Below are 10,816 nucleotides of genomic sequence, written 5' to 3'. Positions count from 1 at the left end.
ACGTGGTGAGGCCACATGAGGGTGTTCTGGCTGACAACTGCTGCTGGGCTCTCAACCAACAGCCAGAGCCAATCACCAGATCGTGGTGAACTGAGACTTCAGATCTTTTCAGTCCTCAGCCTTTGAGTCTTAGAGTTTAGGTCCCAGACATGGAGCAGAGAACAGCCAGCCCTGCTGTGCCCTGTCTGACTTTCTCTCCCACAGAAATTGAGAAAGGATAAGTGACTATTCTTGTTTTAAGCTGCTAAGTTTTGGACTAACTTGTTATGCAGCATTAGATAATACCTTGTGTTTTCTGAAATGACAAATACAATAGATGTAGGGTATTCATTCAAAGAGGGAGTACTCATAGAACATCTTCTATGTGTTTGGGTCTGTACTGCGCACTGGAGAAGCAGTGGTGAATAAGAGGGACGTGGCCTTTGCCCTAGTTGGACTTATGGTCTACTAGTGGAGGAGATAGTTAAGCATGATTTCCATAAGGTGCTCTGCCAGAGGGTTATTCAGGAAGCTGTGGGAGTGCATACCCTGAGAAACTTCTCAGTCAGGTTGGGAACTGGGAAAAGAAGAAATGAGTTGGGTACAAGGTCAGCATGGACTAGGCTAGAGAATTTTCTGGCATGTGTGCATAGAAGTGGAAGACGATATGTGTCAGGCAAGGGGGCTTGCAAATAGATTAGAAAATGGTGAAACTGGAAAGAGATGTGTATAACCCAGTCTTATCTAAGCCAAAAGCCCAGAGAGAACAAGTAACTTACCTGGTGCGGCACAGCTTGTGAACTGGTCTCAGATCCTGGGTCCTTCATCAAACACTCCCATGACTCCCCACACCTATGCCTTGGGAACAACTCCTCCAGCAGACACTTGGGTAACTCTTTATTTGGCTCAAAGCTTTCATGACCATTATTTCTTTTTCTTTTCTTTCTTTCTTTTTTTTTTTTTTTCTTGAGATAGAGTCTCACGCTGTCACCCAGACTGGAGTGCAGGGGCTCGATCTCTGCTCACTGCAGCCTCTGCCTCCCAGGTTCAAGCGATTCTCTGCCTCAGTCTCCTGAGTAGCTGGGATTACAGGTGCCCGCCACCATGCCTGTCTAATTTTTGTATTTTTAGTAGAGATGGGGTTTCACCATGTTGGCCAGGTTGGTCTCCAACTCCTCACCTGAAGTGATCCACCTGCCTTGGCTTCCCAAATTGCTGGGATTACAGGTGTGAGCCTCCCCGCCCGGCCCTCATGACAATTATTCCTTTTGCTATCTCCACAAAAACCGTGGAAGAGTTAGGATGAGTATGATTTCCATTTTACAGATGAAGACAGGACGCATAAGAGAAGCTAGGCAAATTACATACCTAGTACAGGAGCAGGCACATTCGAGCTGCTGGGTACAAGTCACTTTGATGATGATAAGGATGATGATAATGATGCCTAACTCACATCATGTATCACTTTTGTTATCATCACATGCTGGACTAATGGTCTGCAAACGAACGCACGTTGTCTTAGCGCATCAACACTCATATTAATCTGCTCTGACTCATTTTCTATTCTTGTGACACAGAAGCTAGAGTGAAATTTCCATAGAGAAGAGTCTGTTGACTTAGCTGGGATCCTTGGCCTACTCCTTGGCTAGAGGAGGATGGGACAATTTCATTAGCCAAGACTATAGGTGGTTGGGGGAGAAGGACTGCCCTAAAGGTAAATGGGGTGCTGTTAGTAAAAAAGGGACATGGAGGCACACAGGTATAGATGTGTTTACAAAAGGTAGATGTTCTGCACTGTTCAGTATGGTAGCCAGAAGTCATATGTGTCTATTTAAATTTGAATTTAATTAACATTAAATAGAAGTAAAAGTTCAGTTCCTCCAATCACACTAGCCATATTTCAAGTACTCAGTAGCTATTATGGCTCGTGGATACTGTAATGAATAGTACAGATTATAGAACATGTCCATCATTGCAGAAATTTCTTTTTTTTAATTTTTTTGAGACGGAGGCTCACCCTGTTGCCTAGGCTGCAGTGCAGTGGTATGATCTCGGCTCATTGCAACCCCTGCCGCTTGGGTTCAAACGATTCTCCTGCCTCAGCCTCCCCAGTAGCTGGGATTACAGGTGCTTGCCACTGCGCCCAGCTAATTTTTTGTAGTTTTTAGTACAGACAAGATTTTACCATATTGGCCAGGCTGGTCTTGAACTCCTGACCTTGTGATTCACCCACCTCGGCCTCCCAAAGTGCTGGGATTACAGGCGTGAGCCACCGTGCCTGGCCCATTGCAGAAATTTCTATTGGACAGTTCTGCTCTGTGATTCTTTCTTGGGATTAAACTCTTTTTCTTTTCTTCTTTTACCTCATAAATTATGAACATAAAAACAGCAAAAAGGTGAGTCAGAATCTTCATTCATTCACTCAATAAACATATACTGTCTACTCTGAATCATATGTGGTTGTAGGCACCAGGGATACCTGGGAAGGATCTTAGAGCACTTCTGGTCCAGTGGAGTTTACATTAGGATCACTCCAGGAGCTCTTAAAATTCTTGATACTCAGTCTGCACCCTGCAGAAATCCTGATGAAACTGGTTTGGAGTTGGGCTTGGTACCCATAGTTTAGAAAAGCTCTCCAGGTAATGCGAATGGTAGCTGGGCTTGGAACCACTGAAATCTAGTCTGACCAGTGAAACGATTTGCTTCGGGTCACTTGAAAACCTGAATCTGCATGGGTCTGACTTCCGCTGTGGGGTTCGAATGACAAAATCAGAGAGTTCTTCATGGACTTGGCATTTGTCTGAATTGACTGCTAATTTCTTAGAGAACAAGTCTGTTTTTCCCTAATCCAAACAGAATCCAATTCACTTCAAATACAGTGCCAAAAGGACCTCTGGCTTGGGATTCATTTTAAATCACTTCTTTCTCAAACTGTCCATTTTGTTTCTGGAACTAAATTATTCAGCCAGGTGAGTGAAAGTCTATAAAAACAGCTGCTCTTCACTAAGCACCGAGTGTAGGTCAGGTGCTTTACCTGCAGAGTTTCATTTAATCCCCAGGTCAATCTTGCAGGGTAGGTATTGCTGACATCAGTTTACAAGCGGGCAAACTGAGATTCAAAGCCATTAAGGATTGTAATTTGTTCAAGGTGGCACAGCTGAGCTTATAACTTAAGAGTTCGTGTTCTTTCCCCTACACCACTCTGCAACTACCCCGCAGCCGAGAGCGTGGGGCAGCTGGCAGATGGCAGCGTTCTGCTCTGGCTTCACATAGGAAAGAAAGCTTTGTGCTCATGAGGCTCCAGAGATGATCCGGACAATTGTTACCTGAGCTTAGTGACAGTACCAGGGGCCTGGAGGAAAGGGGGATTTGGGGATAAGACAGAAGAGCAGATTTGGAGTTGAGTTCTTTTAGTTGATGGCTATGCCTGGATTCCTTTTACTGAGGGATTTGGAAGAAGCAGCTAAGAGCAATGTGGTGCCTGAAGCAGTTAGCTCTAAGACACCTAGCAATGATGATGCATGCTTGATATAAGCATTATCTATTCTTGGCCTGGATTCCCGTGGGCTGGCAGAGTGTCTGTGTTGCCATGTATCTTTGCAATCTGATCCCTGCCTGATACTTCCTGGGCAGCCTGGCCTGGCCTCCAGGGGCTCGGAAGGGCCAGGACTCATTGTGTCCATTCCAAAGAATTCTGACAGATCTCACCCCTGCCATTCTCTGGGGGCTACCTTATACAGTAGTAGGAGATCCAGGCCTTGACAAGCAGCAAGGGCTGGTCTTAGAATGGATCAGGGCTTGTCTGCGTCGCATTCAGCAGGTCCATGTGGGAGCAAAGCCACGACTGGTGGTAGAAAGAGTGCAGAGTAGCACAGCTCAAAAAACTCTTCAAGATTTTCTTGTCTCTCATTTCACAGATAAAATACTGAGGCTCAGAGAAGTAACAGGATTTAGGATTACACAGCTAGCTGGTGGTAGGATTACACTTGAACTCAGGGCTCTCCTCATTCCTGACCCAGTCTGCCTTCCCTGATGTGTCCACTAGCAGGGAAGAAGCTGGTAGTAGGTGAGCCCTTGACAGCACTGCAGTGGCAAAAGGGGGAGAGAAGATCTTTCCACATTAAGGGAGAGAGAAGGTCTTCCCACGTTTGTTTCAGGGTGTGGCCAAGCTGTGTGTGTCAGTGGATGGTTGTGGATGGGGTGTGTATTTAGAAAAGCTCTTCAACCTGAAGGACTGGGTGATGGCCACTCTCTTTTCCAGGCAAATCACACTCATCCAGACTTATATCCCTCCCATTGTTAGAAAATATGGTGTTTCCCCCAATGTTTTTCTCCATGCACTGGCACTGCAGCAGGCGTTTGGAGAGTTGGGGAGCGATCGGTGATTGAGTCAGTCAGCCAGGAATGGCTAGGCTGTGGTAGTTGTTCTCAAACTGTGGTCAAGGTTCTGGGTGTCCCTGAAAGAATCAAAGTCTGATCTCAGCCTCCCTGTTCAATGGACAGGACCCAGGCTTGGAGACAGGGAGAAACAGAGGGAGTTCTGAGATGCAGGTGCATCCAGAAGACTAGATCAAAACCATTTACAAGGTGCAAGTCTATAGGTCCATGAGGTGGGCTGGGTTTATTTCTTGAGGCTTGGTTCTCAGGGGAGACTTCACTTTAATTCGACAACAGTTTCTGAGTGCCTATACTATATGCATGGTGTAGCCTAAGTTGCTGCAGGAGATGCAGACATGTAAGACATTGCTATGGCCCCCTGAGGTTGTGTCGAAGATGACACATCCCAATAACTTTTTGAACCCTTACCATGTGCCAGGGTCTACATGTAGTATTTTATGTAATCCTTACCATAATCCTGCAAATGGGGATTCTATTGTCCATTTTGTAGATGAGGAAATGGCCTGAGAGAAGCTAAACAACTCTTCCTCTGTCATGGCCAGTGAGTGGCTGAGCACGTTCAGAAGCTGTGTCCCTTCTGTGGTACCAGGAGGCCACCAGCTAACCACAAGACCTGGCAGACTCAGGCCAAGGCTCTAGCCCAGGCTTCAGCAAGGTGTTTGAGGAGCACAGAGTGAGTGATTTGTTCTAATCTAGGCAACTGTGTTTGGCTTTAAGCACTGTTGATATTTAAAGCTGCACACTTCTTTGTTGTGGGCCCTGTCCTGTGCACTATAAGATGGCTAGTGGCATCCAGGCCCTGTGCCCACTAGATGCCAGTGGCAACCTTTCCCATTGTGACACGCACTCCCAGTTGGGAACCACTGGTTTTAGGTAAGAAAGGGTCTTCAACCTAGGCTCATAAAGATTTTGTAAACAAGGATTTTGGCAAACAAAGAAGGGAAGAAAACACTCATTTGTCTAGTGTTTTTCCATTTGACAAAGTGTGTCCACTTAGATTTTCCAATTTGATCTTCCCATTTGTCCTGTGGTTGAGTGCATCAACTTACAAAGCAAATTACAGCTGCGTACGGTTGCCAGTGGGCTGCAATGCAGGCTGGGGGCTTCTCATCCATTGCAAGTTTCCTCAGTACCCAGCTCCTTTGTGGCCTTTGTGTTCAGCTTGTGTTTAATGCCTATTTTCTGTCCTTCATCTACTCTCCTTCCAGGGGGCTTTTTAGGGTATCTATTTTATCATCAACAGCTACCACCAGCTACAGACACTCACTTGGGGGTTGACTCTGTGTTAAGGGCTTTGCATAGCACCCCTAGAGGAAGGTGTCCTTATCATCCCCATTCTGGAGGAAATGAAGGTTAGGAGAGGGAAGAAACGTGCTCAATTCACAACCCTGCTAAGTGGGGGAGGAAGCAGGACTTGAACCCAAACCTTGCTGAGCCTCCTCTCTTCACCACTGTGCTCTGCTACCTCCCAAGAATGCCCTTTCCCCATGGTGCTGCCCACGGGGCTCTATGTACCCCTGTGATGTGCTCACAGGAGAACACAGGCAGCAGGCAGCTCCAGCTGGCTTGGTGGGGGTGGGGTGAAGGGGGACAAGAGTGCCCTTCCTACCCATCAGTTGTGCTGGGAAAGGGAAGACAGTGTTTCTGGTGGATCCTCTCCCTGTTGAGGGGTGATTATCCAGCCTGCTTGGCATTCAGCAATCAGGGAAGGCTTCCCATGAACAGGGCAGAGCGCCCAGCCAGACTGCAAGACAAATGGGTGGCATATGTGCTCCAACCCAGTGCACAATGAGCTTGTGATTCTGCATCTGCCAGCAGTGAAATAATGCTCTATTACTGCAGGAGGAGAGAAGAAACGTAACATCTGAGGCTGGGTCCTGAGACTGTTTTTACCTCTGTCCTCATCCCTTCTCTCTGGGGTCATGGCCAGATGCTCCCTGTTTGGGAACATTAGTTATGAAGCTTGTGGGTGGTTTAGCTCCACAGGGTCAGACCTGCAGGTGCAAACAGGCCCTAGGTGAACCCCCTGAAGGAAACCTTGACAACCCTGTTTTATCCAGCTCACAGAACACTCTTGCTCACTCCCTTACTGCTGTGGGGAAAGACAGGGAACGAGTGATGGGACCATTGAGATAGTCCCTGGAGATGAGAGAGAAGAGTGGCCTGTTAATATCCATCACAGGCAGGCTGGGTTAGGGATAACAAAGATGGTCACGTTCCAGATTTTCTTGAGCCGGGACTAAAGTAACATCTTGTTAGTGTTTATGGGTTGGATAAAGCAGGGCTTCTCAAACCTGAGTGTGCCTCAGAAGAACCTGGGGGGCTCCTTACAGCACAGATGGCTGGGCCCTGCGCTGAGAGTTTCCTACTCAGCAGATTTGAGCGAGGTCTGATAACTTGCATTTCTTTTTCTTTTCTTTTTCTTTTCTTTCTTTTTTTTTTTTTTTTTTTGAGACAGAGTCTTGTTCTTGTCACCCAGGCTGGAGTACAGTGGCACCATCTCAGCTCACTGCAGCCTCCGACTCCCGGATTCAAGCCATTCTCCTGCCTCAGCCTCCCGAGTGGCTGGGATTACAGGCACGCGCCTCAACACCCAGCTGATTTTTGTAATTTTAGTAGAGATGGGGTTTTACCATGTTGGTCAGACTGGTCTCGAACTCCTGACCTCGTTATTTGCCCGCCTCAGCCTCCCAAAGTGCTGGGATTACAGGCATGAGCCACTGTGCCCGACCGAGAATTTGCATTTCAAACAAGCTCCCGGGTGATGCTGCAGCCTGTCTGGGACTTCACTCTGAGAATTGCTATGTTAAAGTATAATTTTCAAAGAAGTAAAATTATGGCTGTCATACAAGTATAAAATGAACTTGTGTTGAAGATTTCATTTATTTAACTCCTTAATTAGTGAGGGAGCCAGAAAATGGTTAAATCCAGTTAAGAGTAAATTTAGGCCGGGTGTGGTGGCTGATGCCTGTAATCCCAGCACTTTGGGAGGCCAAGGTGGGTAGATCATGAGGTCAGGAGATCAAGACCATCCTGGCTAACACAGTGAAACCCCGTCTCTACTAAAAATACAAAAAATTAGCCGGGCATGATGGTGGTCACCTGTAGTCCCAACTACTTGGGAGGCTGAGGCAGGAGAATGGCGTGAACCCAGGAGGCGGAGCTTGCAGTGAGCCAAGATTGTGCCACTGCACTCCAGCCTGGGCGACAGAGCAAGACTCTGTCTCAAAAAAAAAAAAAAAAAGAGTAAATTTAAAGAGATGTATATGACCAGTAATGCTGAAGTTGCCAATGGACAAAAAACTGGTTCATATACTATAAATTGAAGTGGGGTTATCTTTTCTAAAACTCCATGTATCTCTATTAGACAAAATTCATTTGTATATCTATGGATAAGAATAATTTGTATTATTGTCAGTTTTTCTATAACTAAACTTCTGTCTTTATAGGGTTATAAAAGAGCCTAGTCAATAGAAAGACAACCATAAATGTCGATCCTTATGGAGTCAGATAATCCTTGGAGAACTGCTAAATCATTTGGAGGACTTGGATTGCTGGTTCCTACCCCCAGGGTTATTGCTACATGGATGAAGATGAGATCCAAGAAACTTAATGGAATGATGTGGGGGCGAATAACAGCAAAATCTTTCTCCTTTTTGTGTTTTATACGTCATCTTCATGTCCTGAGGACTTCATTCTTGGCCATTTTCTTCTTCAGACTGGTGGAACGAGGAAGGAAATGAGAACCCGGTGGTGTCTGGGACAGGCAGGGCTTGGCAGGTAGAGGAGGGTGAAAGCGAGGCTGGGCTCAGACAAGGGGTGTGAGTCACCATTCAAACTCGGAGGCAGCTGAAAGTGAGAGCGTCCCATTGTCAGCAACCATTCCCGGGAAGAAACCAGGTCTCGCCTTCATCTGTTCTGCAGTTGGGGATTCCTGTGAAGATAGGAGGGAGGCAGAGAACCTCAGTAGGGTCTTAGCCCACATGAGTGCTGGTCAAGGGATGGGAGAATTTTCAGTGGCAGTTTCTGGCCGGGCGCAGTGGCTCACACTTGTAATCCCAGCACTTTGAGAGGCTGAGGCAGGCAGATCACCTGAGGTCAGGAGTTTGAGACCAGCCTGGCCAACATGGTGAAACCCCGTCTCCTACTAAAAATACAAAAATTAGCCAGGTATGGTGGCGCATGCTTGTAATCCCAGCTACTCGGGAGGCTGAGGCAGGAGAATCACTTGAACCTGGGTGGTGGAGGTTGCAGTGAGCCAAGATGGCGCCATTGCACTCCAGCCTGGGCGACAAGAGCCAAACTGCATCTCAAAACAAAAACAAAAACAGAAGTTCATAGATTGAATAAGTCTTTGTATCAAGTCTGTGGGTTTTGATTGAATCATGTGGTTTTTGATATATATATTTTTTTCCGTGAGGCCATCTAGTGGCTGTTGGGTAAAAGTCAGACGGAGATTTTTCTTTTCTTTTTTTTTTTTTTTGAGATGGAGTCTCGCTTTGTTGCCCAGGCTGGAGTGCAGTGGTGTGATCTTGGCTTACTGCAACCTCTGGATGCCCCGCAAGAGTGTGTAGACTGCTGCAGGCCTGAGGACTGGCCTGCCCATCACAGCCACTGCCAACACCAGCAAGACTGCTTAGAGGCCAGAGGTTTGTCATGTCAGTGCTACGCCATCATCCACATCATGCCCAGTGACCAGATAAAAGGACCCACTGTCTCACCTGGCCCACTGCTGCTGCTACTGGCATCTGAGCAAATCACCTGGAGGCCCAAGAATTGGCCTACCTGGATCCATTTACAGCAGTGGCAGCATATGCCTAAGGATAGGCATGCGTGGCCCACCATTGCTACCACTGGGGCCCAAGGAGAGGCCCATCTGGGGTCTCCATTTCCAGCAAACTTCACCATAGCCTCCACTAACAACTGAACCATAAGTGACTGAGGAAATTATAGACACCACTGATGCTGTTAATAGCCAAAAGAAAAATAAATCATGGAGAATATACTACTGCATGTATCCAGAATCCAAGCCAAAATGTCCTACCCAAGGAACACATCTTCAGGAAAAAGACCTTCCCTACAAAAACAAATTCAAAAAATTTGAAAAAGTGATTGTTACACCAGATATGCAGATATCAACGTAAGGACCTGAGATACATTTAAAAAGTAAGGAAACATGACACCTTTAAAGGAATACAATAGTTCTCCAGTAACAAATTCCAATCAAAAAGAAATTTATGAAATCCTAGGCCAGGGGCCGTGGCTCATGCCTAAGATGCCAGCACTTTGGGAGGTTGAGGTGGGCAGATTGCTTGAGCTCAAGAGTTCGAGACTAGCCTGGGCAACATGGTGAAGCCTTGTCTCTACAAAAAAATTAGCAGAGTGTGGTGGTGCACACCTGTGGTCCCAGTTACTTGAAAGGCTGAGACAGGAGTATTGCTGGAGCCTGGGAGGCAGAGGTTTCTGTTAGCCAAGATCATGCCACTGCACTTCAGCCTGGGTAATAGAGCAAGACTCTGTCTCAAAGAAGAAAAATAAATAAATTTATGAAATCCTGGAAAAAGAATTCAAACTAATGATATTAAAGAAGCTGAGTGAAATAAAAGATAATTCTGAAAAGCATTCAAAGAAATCAGAAAACCAATTCAGGATATGAATGAGAAATTTGCCAAAGAGACATCAAAAAAAGAGCCAAACAGAAATTCTGGAACTAAAGAATTCATTAAATAAAATACAAAATACATTAGAAACCTTCAACAATCCATTAGCTTAAGCAGAAGAAAGAATTTCAGAACCTGAAGATAGGTCTTTTGTAATAAGCCAGACAAAAATTTAAAAAAAAAATAAAAAAGAATGAACAAAGCATGCATGACATATGGGACACCATAAAGTGATCAAATATTTAAATTTTCAGTGTCCCAGAAGGTAAAGAGAAAATAAAAGGGATAGAAAACCTATTTAACAAAACAATACCTGAAAACTTCTCAAGTATAGCAAGATATTTAGATATCCAGACACAGGAAACTCAGACATCCCCAAAGAGATAAAATGCAACAGGTTCTTCTCTGTGGCACATTACAATCAACATGTCAGAACTCAAAGACAAGGAGAGAGTTCTAAAACCAGCAAGAGGAAAGCTTTCTAGTCACTTATAAGAGAAACCTCATCAGACTAACAACAAATTTCTTAGAAGAAACCTGATAGGCCAAGAGAGAATAGGATAATACATCGAAAGTTCATAAAAGAAAAAAAAATTTGAATGAATGAAAAGTTATCCTTCATGAACCAAGGAGAAATAAAGTCTTTCCCAGACAAGCAAAATCTGAGGGAATTAATCATCACTAGCTTGACCCTACAAGAAATGAAATGCTTGAGGGAGTCCTACACCTGGAAGTGAAATGATAGGTATCATCATGATTAAGACACATGAAAGTATGAA

This window comes from Macaca fascicularis, chromosome 7 (genome assembly GCF_037993035.2).
Source record: "Macaca fascicularis isolate 582-1 chromosome 7, T2T-MFA8v1.1".
In the NCBI taxonomy this organism is placed as follows: Eukaryota; Metazoa; Chordata; class Mammalia; order Primates; family Cercopithecidae; genus Macaca; species Macaca fascicularis.
Note: the sequence above shows the minus strand (reverse complement) of the source record.